Below are 12229 nucleotides of genomic sequence, written 5' to 3' on the forward strand. Positions count from 1 at the left end.
TGAATCCAAAGGGTACTTATCCCATGTTGCAGTATCTCAGTATGAGCCCCAAACAAGGGATTTGATAGTTAAATGAATGAATAAAAATATCTTTTGACAAATGGTAAATTAGCAACTAATAACTGTTTGCTCAAATAATTATTTAGGACAAGAATGAATGAAGAGCATATGCTGCCTGTTTGAGCTATCAGTACTTAGATGAGCTGTTGACAAAAATGGAAGGATATTAAATTAGAACCATGATCTCGCATAATGCATCAGAGAGTACTGGGAACGCTGGTACTTTAAATCTTCAATAGACAAATGGGTAGATAAGATGTGGTCCATATATACAATGGAATATTACTCAACCATCAGAAAGGATGAATACCCAACTTTCACTTATTTGTGGAACATAAGGAATAGCATGGAGGACATTAGGAGAAGGAAGGGAAAAATGAAGGGGGGCGGGAATCGGAGGGGGAGATGAACCATGAGAGACTATGGACTCTGAGAAACAGACTGAGGGTTTTAGAGGGGAGGGGGTGGGGGGGATGTGTTAGCCCGGTGATGGGTATACTGCATGGAGCACTGGGTGTAATACGAAAACAATGAATTGTGGATCACCACATCAAAAACTAATGATGTATTGTATGGTGACTAACATAACATAATAAAATAAAATTAAAAAAATATTCACGTGAAAAGTCATAATGCGAATGACTTCTTACAATAGGTGAAAAAGTTATATAATAATATATGGGCTATGTCATTATACTTTCTTAGGTTGGGGAGAAGGAATTATGATGGTTCTCTCTTTCTTCCACCATAGTCTACATTCCCAAAATATTTTGGTACATGTGTCACTTTGGGTTTTCACTGGGGAAGAAATGGAAGGTAGGAAGAATGTTCTGAAAAGCAGAGACAGAATTACATTGAAGAAAAAGAATAACCTTCCTTACTTTTCATCTGTTATTTTCCCCTGCTTCTCCCCACCAGCACTGAAGAACTGGATTTAGATGACCTATACCCAAAGAGATCAAAGATCTCTATGTGCCTTCTTTGAGCAGCACAATGAGAATAGAATCAGAAACTGGATCTAAACTCAACTTTGAAGACAGAAACATCTGAAATTTTTGAGATGAAGACTGGACAATTTAAAGTGACCCAAAATAACGTAATAGTTGTCTCCTGCAGGGAACAATCTTTATACATCTGGGCCAGAAGTTTGCATCTCTTATTTAATGTTATCTTCTGTCATTTACTCTTACCTGTCCTTGGGCAGGTTAATTTGCACTAGAAACTTTCTTTTTTTTTTTTTTTAAAGATTTTATTTATTTATTTGACAGAGAGAGAGACAGCGAGAGAGGGAACACAAGCAGGGGGAGTGGGAGAGGGAGAAGCAGGCCTCCCGCCGAGCAGGAAGCCCGATGTGGGGCTCGATCCCAGGACCCTGGGATCATGACCTGAGCCGAAGGCAGACGCTTAACGACTGAGCCACCCAGGCGCCCCTAGAAACTTTCTTTATTCGTGGCATTCTGAAAAACTTAAATACAATCTGTGTATGTAGGATCTTCTTCCTGGTTTTATTTTTTATTCAAAATAGAAGCAATCTCAAACTTACAGAATAGTTGGCAGTACGGTATAATCAACTTTTTTTTCCTAAGCCATTTGAGAGTAAGTTGCTAATGTGATATACCATCACCCATGATTACTTTTGTGTATATTTCCTACAGTGATATTTTAGTGCAGGATAGTATTTAGAAATCAAGAAATGGGTACTAGGTGTGGTTATAACTATTGGAATGTTGCTGTTTACAGGTCTCTCAGTGGATAGAAATTTATACATGTCTTCAGAAAGAGACTTGTACAACAATAGTTATGCAGCTTTATTTATAAAAGTTCAAAGCTGGAAATAGTACAAATATCTCCCAACAGGAAAGTGCATGAAAATTGTGGTGTATTCATACAATAAAATACTGCATAGCAAACATTTTTTTTAAAAAGAGAAAGAACAAATGATACATGCTGTCACATGGATAAATCTCAAAATCATTATGTTGAATGAAAGAATCTAGATACAGACAAGAATACTCTGTATGAATCCATTTATATGAAGTTCAAGAACATGCAAAGCTAACCTATAGCAATTGACTAGAACAGTGCTGCCTCTAGAGAATGGAATTGAGTGGGAACTCTAATTTGTTGCCTTTATGGCAATATTCTATCTCTTCTTTGGGATGTTGGTTCTACAGTATGCCCATTGGACTGTACATGTAAAATTTGTGCATTTCATTGTATGTAAATTTTAACTCAATTAAAAAAAATAGTGGTGGGCTGATTAGGCTCTGCAGAGAGGATTTTATGCCTTATCTTTCTTGGCAACTGTTATGTAAGTTTGAGCATGGAAGCCATGAGTTAAGAATGGCAAAATAAAAAGATAGAGTTTAAGTCCTTCATGACTTTGTAGGACCACATAGCATTCGTAGACTGTGTAGTTCCAGAATGTGTTTGTGTGTGTGTGTGTGTGTGTGTGTGTGTGTGAGAGAGGTTGAGAGCCTAATGGGTTTAAGTCATTATAGTTGAGCCTCAGTTCGAGCAACCTAAGCCATTCCCTAACCACTATACTTCCCCTGATCTCTTTTTCCCTCATCTTGTTTGGTTAGGAGTACAGTATTTCTCAACCTAAATGTACTATCAATCCTGAGGGAGAATTAAATAGTATTTCATATGACAGTAATTGCCTGTTCCTAAAGCATGTTCCACAGAATGTTCTTGTCACAGGAAGAAATTCCATATTCAAAAAAACCAGATTAACCTTTTATATGTGAATCATTATAAATTATTGAGAATTGTAAATTCCCACCAGGGGAATGCACTCTACTCATTTCGCAAATATTTCTTGGCCACCCAAGCTTTTTTTCAGTGGTGCATCTGGCTGTATTGGAATATAAGTTTGGAAACATCATCCTTCATCAAGTGTGCAACTTGGAAACAACACTTCTTGGGATTTGCCATCTTCCCCACCCACCCCTCCCCACTTCAACAGGGTGTGTAGCTTGTTTGAATTTGCTGTCGTAGACCAGTCCTACTTAAAGAATGTGTTTCCTACCTTGCCAGAACTATAGAAACCTCTCTAACTAAGACAGAGCATTTTAATTTTTTTAAGTACTGTTAGTGCAGAGGCCTCACATCTTCTGTCCTGCCTGCTTTGCCCTTCCATTTCAGTTCCCTTCGCTCTCCTTGTTCCTGAGATCTGGGATCCAGAGTCTCTGAAGATGCTGCACATGTGTGTGGCCAAAGTGTAGCAGGCAGCATTTATAACAGACAGGGGTATGAAAGGTGCCCTCTGGGATGTCCAATGAGGCAGCCCTGGTTCTATTCTGACCCTTTGTGTCCCACCTGCACCCATTTTCTGCCTGACCCTATCTTCTGGGGTTCACCGTTCCTGAACTGTGATTTCTGTTTGCTTCTCTAGTTTCTGACTGATCTTGGTTTTCTCATCCTTACTTTCATTTTACATATGTTTTTGAGCTTCTGACAGGTTGGTCTGGGAACTGACTATGGCTAAAATAAACTGGTATTCCCATATCCAAATATCCGAGTACTAACGCTTCTCAGTTACCTCCCCTTTCCTCACAGATGCACTCCTGCTTGAAACAGTCTTTTGCCCAGATGACACTTTGGAGACATGTGAAGAAAGGCTAACTAAAGAGGAATTTTTAAAATTCAAGATTACTCTGTGTTGTGAATATTTGAAGGTGAAGGTGAAATTCTTTCCTCCTCAGTCAGACTTTAGATTGTCTGTTGAGAATTAAAAGTTTAAAAGGATCACAGGACAGAATAGCAAAATCTTCTCTAAAGGGAAGGAATTGTTTGCTCAGCAGGTGACATTGAACTGTAACCTGATTGAGTATATTTAGTAGCTAAAGAAAATAGTGTCAGGCAGATGGTGTGGGGCCTTGGCTAGCCCTGAGATTTCAGAAAAAGAAAGATCACGGGGGCAAAGATTGACTATACCTAGGAACAAGAGACCTTGACCCAGAGGGAGCATAGAACTGACACTACTCATTCCAAGGTTATGATCCCCAAGAAACCTTTTGATTATAGTCTAGCTGCCCGTACAGTGATCCTGTGGGTAAAGAATGCATGGACTGTAGCAACGAGTGGCAGTGAACACTTTTCTTTGCAAATTAATACACTTGAAATTGAGTTTACATATCAGTCTTTGTGAGCTGGGTTAGTGGGATGCTGCATGGTGATTGAGACATCAGATTTATGAGCTTTCGAGGCTTTTGAGCCAAGCCTGTGAGGGATTTATCAAGGTAATGCCAGCCTGCTAGGAGCTGAAATGTGTAGCTCGCCCCTCTTCCCTAGTCATCTTTCCTCCCACCACTGCCATGCATGTGAGCACATTCTAGCCTATATAACTCAGATTAATCAAGTGTGTCAATTACTGGCATATTAATACCTATGTACTTTCACAGTCTCCTTCCTGCTTCCATTTTGCGGTGAAAGTATCAGCAGGAAACAGAGGGATATTATGACCCTCACACAGGAAATTAGATGAAAGAAAGAATTTCCTAACAGGTGAGCTTTGAAAATTCTGTTTCTTTTTTATATTTATTTTAATGTAATTATATTTATTTTTTTAGGAAAAAAGCTCAGATGCCAGTTTGCCTGAAATTGCTCCTTTCTTTTTTCTTTTTCCTTGTAAAAGGAGCTGGGTCTGACGATACCACAGTTTGTCTAGCCCAACAGATCCTAAAGTTTAATGTTCCACTTGATATTAAAAGTGTTAATCTGAACAAGGATCTCTACTAGTTCCTCTTTAGGTTTGGGGGTTGGATTTTCTCTCACAAAGTTAGATGAGAAAGTAGGAAATTAATGTGTTTATTTAATTGGGGAACCTCCCCTGAATTTTGCTAAATTTCTGACTCTATGTTGATAAGAGAAACCTGGGTAATTACCTTTTATCTCAGCCTTTCTCCATGGAAACATCTGAATCAACATGTGTAATGGTTTTAATGACCGTGATGTGGATTACCACCCACTCTCTTCGGTGTCATAATCCGTACTGTTTCTAGAAAGGTTGCCGAAGTAATTAGCTTGGCTATGTTGCTGTACTATTCAATGACATTTTATGACTATGATTAAATTGTGTAGGCTTCTATTTCTCATAATCTAAGTGTAAAATAAAGTATTTGATGGATTAAATCATTGGTGATTATTATTTGGATATTTGAAAGGATCACATTCCAACTCACATGGGAGAATACACTTATTGTCAGAAATGAGTTAAGTGATACTCTCAAACATCAGCATGAGAAAGAAATCCATGTGGGATGACTGCAAGAACAGATAGACTTCTAATTTTGTTAATGTTGAGAAAGTTAAACTTTCCATGTCAAGTAGCAGTCATTCAGTGGTAACAAATTGTCACAAATTATTTTTGTTATACTAGGATCAAGAAAGATCACTAGGGTAGAAATTGGACTAGGGCCTGCCCACTGCACTTTCTGGTCAGCCCCCAGACGCATGCATTGTGTACTAGCACTCATAAGGGTATGGCATTTCATTCATATTCAATTATGTTAGGTACTTTGAAAATTATCTATTGCAGAACTTTAAATTTTAACTCAAGCATTTAACTAATGGACAAAATTAACTGGAAAAAAATAAATAAGTAAAATAGATGATAAAAACAATAAAGAAAAAGCATTTTATTTCAGTAATTTTTATATAGCAGTAAGTGTAGCATTATCTTTATGTACCCTTACCTTTCAGAGTAAAATAAAAATAAATTAAATGGGACTTTCCTGGAAATACAGACAAATCAATCTGTAGCTGTTTACTAGTTCAATATCAAGTGAGACAATTAACTGAAATTAGAATATTTAGCATATTAGAATAATTAGCCCATTAGAAAGAGTCTATCTGGGCAAGACAAAAGACTAAAAAAGAGGCTGAATACAATGAACAAGTGAATGACTAGGATATATTTTTGTTGACTTTATCTTGTTCTTTAGTTTTTTGAAAAAGTGGTAAGGAATAATCTCAGACCCCTAAGAGTATGATAGTAAGGAATGATTTATCCTTACAATCATTTAGCAGTACCCCACCGCTGAAATGATAGTCTTCCATAAAAATAGAATACTTCCAGGAAAAATATTTAACAAGAATATTTTGATCACCTATCATGAGAAAGACATTGTTGCAGTTCTTAGGCGTATAAGATAATAAAAGACAGTATGACTCCATAAGCAATCCCCGTTTTCAGTATAAACTTGGATTTATTTGTGGTAATCCACACTTGATTTCCACATTTCATTTTGGACCCAAGGTATTTACCTGACACAGCTGGGATGGGTATAGTTGGTTGGCTAATCAACAATGTGGCTAAAACCTAGAATTTTTTCTTAAATTTTTTCTTTTCCTTTTTTTCAGGGAATCTATAAAAATTAATATAGTAAATGTGTAATTCAAACTTAAAACATAAATATGTATACTTTTGTCAAGTTTTTGGAATAGAGTCATGGCTTTTTTTTTTCCCACATGGGTCTCGTGATTGGAGTTCTATAATCTCTTTCATACATACATGATGTATACACACAATAGTTATCTCTTGTGATTCTCAGTTTTGTTTCCTGAAAATGGGATGGAAACTTGAAAATACTTCTGAAGTGAACTGTTGAGAAAGCTCCTCTGTTTTTAAGATTTGTTCACCTGTCTTTTGGAGTGCCTGTTCAACTTGTAATTCAAAGACAATAGAGTTTCACCTTTACTGAGTCACTAAAGTGAATGAGAGAGTATAATTCTATTACTTAGCATTTCTAAAATATTTAACTTCATTTTTATTAAAACAACTTTGCCTTTTTCATTTATATTTAATTGATTTTTGTGATATTCATCTGAGTTATGTATTTACAGTAATAAGCTCAACTGGAATAAACAGGTTTGAGCAAACCTGACTGACTTGGTGGCAACATAATTCAACTGATGGGAAAAGAAGTGTGTGGGCATAAAGGAGGAGAGTATTAGCAATGATTACATAGTGTGACAAGGGTCTTAGTAAGTATGTTTTAAAGAAGATTACAGAAGAAATGGAGAGTGCTAGTTTTCCAGCAGGGCAGTTAGTTGGATAATGGTTCAAGATACAACTACAAGTGTTGAGTAGATTCATCATATAGCTATGGTAGTGTGGTCTTGAGACTTTGTTATGTACTGTTGAGGGGGGACTCCACACGTGGTTTTTTGTTTTTGTTTTTGTTTTTGTTTTTGTTTTTTTAGAGAGAGAGTCAGGGGGAAGGGCGGAGAGAGAATCTTAAGCAGGCTCCATGCCCAGCGAGGAGCCCGACACTGAGCTAGATCTCACGACCCTGAGATCATGACCTGAGCTGAAATCAAGGGTCGGATGCTTAACCAACTGAGCCACCCAGGTACCTCTCTGGACATGGTTTTATCAAGGCTTCTTCATTCATCAGTGATTCTCTTGGCTTTTCCTTCCTCTGTGTCTTGGTTTCATCCTCGGGCTGACTTCCCTTATGATAGAAAAACAGCTGCAGTTCTAGGCTTCCCATCCACACACCCCACTAATCAGAAAAATTCAAAGTATCTCTTCAAGTAGCTTCAGCAGGGAAGTAAGGATGCTCTCTTCCCTAAAGCTTCCAGCAAACCTCTCTTTTTTCATTGATGTGAATTGCATCATGGGCCCTTCCCTGAATTAATTACTGTGACCAGGTGATGGGGTGTGCTGTTTGGCTTAAACCCATCAGTGTATATGCATGAAACATATGGAATGAATGAGAGAGCTAAGATACTGGAATGAAAATTGTGGTTCTATAAGAGGAGAAAGAAGGAGGAAGTGCCCACTATAGGCTGCAACCCAAGTCTATAAATTCCTTAACATGTTGATCAATTTAATCAAATATCATCCTTGAACTTACAGGCATTATTTTTTACAGTAGGGAGAAGTCATCTAAAATACTTTTATTACTATTATTGATGTGAAGTAGTATTTATAGTGTACTGGAGGTAGATATGCACATTACATTGAATAATGTGAATTATTTCATTTGGTGTCTCAGGGGAGAACGTGGCTTAGTGGCTAAGAATATGAGCTTCAGAGACACTGGATTCATATCCAGAATCTTGCACTGTTGTAATAGGACTACCTCTGTGACCTTAGACAAGTTTCATAACATAAGACCTCAATATTTTCATCTACTAAATATAAAGCATCATGAAGTTGTGGGGATTAAATAATCCATACAAAACACTTAGTACAGTATGTGGCTGCACTTCTAAATGTTATTTTTGTCAGGGTTCAATCAGAGTGGGTATCCTCATTACCATTTGGCTACCTGGAAGTCTTTTGGGGCTCTGGAATCAAACCTCATGCCACATCTTTGAAAGAAGTTTTTATAACTTGAAAATCCATCTTGTTTCTTTTTCTGAGTGAAATGATAAATTCACCATTCACTTTTCTTTCTCACAATATGTATGTAAGAATGAAAGGAACTATAACCACATAAAATAACAATGCTGAGCTATAGAGCCTGGGCAGAAAAGAGTAGATACTATGTGATTTCATTTAAATAAAGTCAGGAGAGGCAAAATCAATCTCTGGTGTTAGAAGATAGGATACTGGGGCGCCTGGGTGGCTCAGTTGGTTAAGCGACTGCCTTCGGCTCAGGTCATGATCCCGGAGTCCTGGGATCGAGTCCCGCATCGGGCTCCCGGCTCAGCGGGGAGCCTGCTTCTCCCTCTGACCCTATCCCCTCTCATGCTGTTTCTCTCTCTCTCTCTCTCTCAAATAAATAAAATCTTTAAAAAAAAAAAAAAGAAGAAGAAGATAGGATACTGGTTAGTCTTGGTGGGTAGGGGTTAAGTGACTGAAAGGGGCTTGAGGGGAGACTTCTGGGCTTGTGGTCATGTGCTATATCTTGATTTGGATGTTGGTTATAACGTATGTTCACTTAACGAAATTTATTTAGCTGTCTGCTTGTGATTTGCCCATGTTTCTTTTCTTTTTTTTATTTGTTATACTTATCAGAAAGTTAAAAGTGAACATGCCTGACTTTCTGTGGATCAAGAAATATAGCTCCTTACCTTTTGTCCAGACTAAAAGTTATACAAAGATAAGCCAATAGGAAGCTATTTCTTTGCAGGAAATATGGCCTTACAAGGACAATCTCTCCCATGGTCCCATGGGATGAAGGGCCGGCCCCCAAGATGAGTGATTCATATGTGAGAAGAGACACTTCCTGGGAGAGTGGAGCTTGAATTATCAAACTCTTCCCTTTTGAGGTCTAATGTTATAAAAATCTTTTAAAAGGGTGGTGTTGGTCCTAATGGAAGACCATTGTCAGAATGTCCTTAAAATTCCCCAAAAGGTTGCTAAAGATTGGGGAAAGAGGAAAAGAGTCTGCTAATGGAAATCTGGAGGTTTGTGAATGAAGAGCTGGGTACATCACACATCTGTTCTGGAACATGTGAGCCATGCTGACTTAAGCCAATCTGTGCATCCCATCCTTCTAAACACAGTGATTGTTTCAGACACAGGTGCATAACCAGATCAGAACAATGATGTCTAAGGTGGCACTTGCTGAGCTATCTCATTAAAAGAAAGGTAAAGAAAACACATTCAATTGTGGAAAATGGCAGAGAAGACATCTTTTTTGTCCTAAATGTTCAGGTATAATATGTAAAGTTGGTTTTATTGTATCTGTATTACTGTCACCAGCAGGGAAACCATGAGGCTTCCCTGGAAGGCCATTATATAGATCCCGAGGATAAAGCCTATGTTATGGAAGGCAGAGTGGAGAGATGGAGAGAAAACGGAGTCTTTGATCACATAGACTCCTTTATTGCTAAAGCCAATTTGAGTAGGTTTTTCTCTCATATATACTGATCATTTAGTGGATTCAACAATTTAATTATTTTAAGAATGCATGTAATATAGTTTTATCTGATTTAATGTGTATATAAATATTGACATGGGAAGTAGCCACATAAAATGATTGGTCTAAGTTCCTTAACCCTTGTGAGTCATTCTGCTCTCATCTCTCCTAATTTCTACCTCTGTGTCTGACTTAAGTTTGAAGGATTTCCAAAGATTACTGTGTCTTTACATGTAATTTTTTATATGAGATGTACTATACTTCCTTCAAATAGGGACCAAGGTAAAAATTGTCAATAAAATATTGTTGAATAATGACTATTTTAAAAAGTAGACCTTAATTTCTTTTTTAATTACAGGAGGAGATGACTTTTTAAAAATTTAATTTAATTTTATTTAAATTCAGTTAATTAACATATAGTGTATTATTAGTTTCAGAGGTGGGGTTCAGTGATTCATCAGTTCCATATAACACCTAGTGCTCTTTACATCATGAGCATTAAGCTCATCATCCAGTCATCCCATCCCCACTCCAACCTCCCCACCAGCAACCCTCAGTTTCTTTCCTAGAGTCTTGTATGGTTTGTATCGTGCTCTGATTTCATCTTATTTTATTTTTCCCTCCCTTCCCTATGATCCTCTGTTTTGTTTCTTAAATTCTACGTATGAGTGAGATCATATGATAACTGTCTTTCTCTGACTGACTTATTTCGCTCAGCATAATACCCTCTAGTTCCATCCACATCATGGCAGATGGTAAGATTTCATTTTTTGATGGCTGAATAATATTCCATGGTATGTATATATATATTTTATTTTAGCCATTCTGACTGGTGTGAGGTGGTACCTCATTGTGGTTTTGATTTGTATTTCCCTGATGCGGAGTGATGTGGAGCATTTTTTCATGGGTCTGTTGGCCATTTGTATGTCTTCTTTGGAGAAATGTCTGTTCATGTCTTCTGCCCATTTCTTGACTGAATTATTTGTTTTTTGGGTGTTGAATTTGATGAGTTCTTTATAGATCTTGGATACTAGCCCTTTATCTGGTAAGACATTTGCAAATATCTTCTCCCATTCTGTAGGTTGTCTTTTGGTGTTGTCAGCTATTTCCTTTGTTGTGCAAAAGCTTTTTATCTTGATGAAGTCCCAATAATTCATTTTTGCTTTTGTGTCCCTTGCCCTTGGAGACGAGTCTAACAAGAAGTTGCTGTGATGGAAGTTGAAGAGGTTGCTGCCTGTGTTCTCCTCTAGGATTTTGATGACTTCTTATAGCCACTTGTTAAGTAATCTGTAACTTGAAAATCTGTAATTCCTAGATTCTAACTATATCAACAGACACCATAAGAGATGATTTGTGCTGAGCACCATGGAAGTCATTAACAGTTTGGCTTGTCTCCATTCTTAGGTCAACACTCTCATACCCTCCCTCATTCTATTTCCAGTATGTTCATGTTTTCCCAGAATAGCTATGAAAATCATGTAATTAGCCTCCAAATCAGCAGTGCTGACACAGCCATTGGCATGAAGTACAGAAAAATTGATCAACTTATTTTAAAGAAAACATTCCAAAGGAGTCAGGTCTGCTTTCAAATGCCAGGGAGAGTCCGATCTATTAATACTACATATCTGTCATTACAACATGAAATGGCTACTGAAAACTGTTCCCACATTGCCTCCAAGAATTCCTACTCCCAGAGCAGAAAACAGCCCATTGGTCACATTTCTGCACATGTACCATGGAGTGCCCATCACAAAGCCAAACAAGCTAGATCCAGATGGAAGTCTATAAAATAACATATTTATTTATTTATTTATTTTATTATTTTTTTTAAAAGATTTTATTTATTTATTTGACAGAGAGAGACACAGCGAGAGAGGGAACACAAGCAGGGGGAGTGGGAGAGGGAGAAGCAGGCTTCCTGCCGAGCAGGGAGCCCGATGCGGGACTCGATCCCAGGACCCTGGGATCATGACCTGAGCCGAAGGCAGTCGCTTAACCGACTGAGCCACCCAGGCGCCCTATAAAATAACATATTTAAAGGGGAAAAGTAATCAGTAGTGAGGTAGGTGGTATATGGGAGCAAGAATGGGGTCCCGCCCAAGAGATTTTTTAAAAGGCAAATGGTATTTTCCTTTGTGGTTTATTCTATAAAATCAATACATAGTGGATGTGTCAGGCATGTAAAATACTACATGGCAAGTCAGAAAGACTCAGAAATAAGTGTCAGACATAATGGCGACCTGACTGGGTGTGGTATATATTTGTGAGTACATGCGCATATAAAGCAAGGCAATCCAATTTTCTCATCTGAAAAGTACCAATAATAATTGCACCTATTTCACAGTGGC

At 37.7% G+C, this 12229-nt stretch overlaps 2 long non-coding RNA genes across 4 annotated transcripts; both read left to right on the forward strand.

Annotated features, from left to right (window-relative positions):
- The first annotated feature begins 6 nt into the window (after positions 1-6).
- On the forward strand, positions 7-8615 carry LOC145716582 (uncharacterized). 3 transcript variants are annotated; one of them, XR_014139375.1, is made up of 4 exons: positions 7-3029; positions 3622-3740; positions 4467-4569; positions 7270-8615. It is a non-coding gene; the product is annotated as an uncharacterized LOC145716582 (long non-coding RNA). The 3 variants fall into 3 exon arrangements; XR_014139374.1 differs by lacking the exon at positions 7270-8615 and having other exon boundaries at positions 4467-6886; XR_014139376.1 differs by lacking the exon at positions 7270-8615 and having other exon boundaries at positions 7-1156; positions 4467-6886.
- A 219-nt stretch (positions 8616-8834) lies between these two features.
- LOC145716584 (uncharacterized) lies at positions 8835-10882 on the forward strand. The gene is made up of 2 exons (XR_014139378.1): positions 8835-9610; positions 9725-10882. It is a non-coding gene; the product is annotated as an uncharacterized LOC145716584 (long non-coding RNA).
- Positions 10883-12229: the final 1347 nt, after the last annotated feature.

This window comes from Leptonychotes weddellii, chromosome 12 (assembly GCF_054177405.1).
Source record: "Leptonychotes weddellii isolate Sample4059 chromosome 12, ASM5417740v2, whole genome shotgun sequence".
In the NCBI taxonomy this organism is placed as follows: domain Eukaryota; kingdom Metazoa; phylum Chordata; class Mammalia; order Carnivora; family Phocidae; genus Leptonychotes; species Leptonychotes weddellii.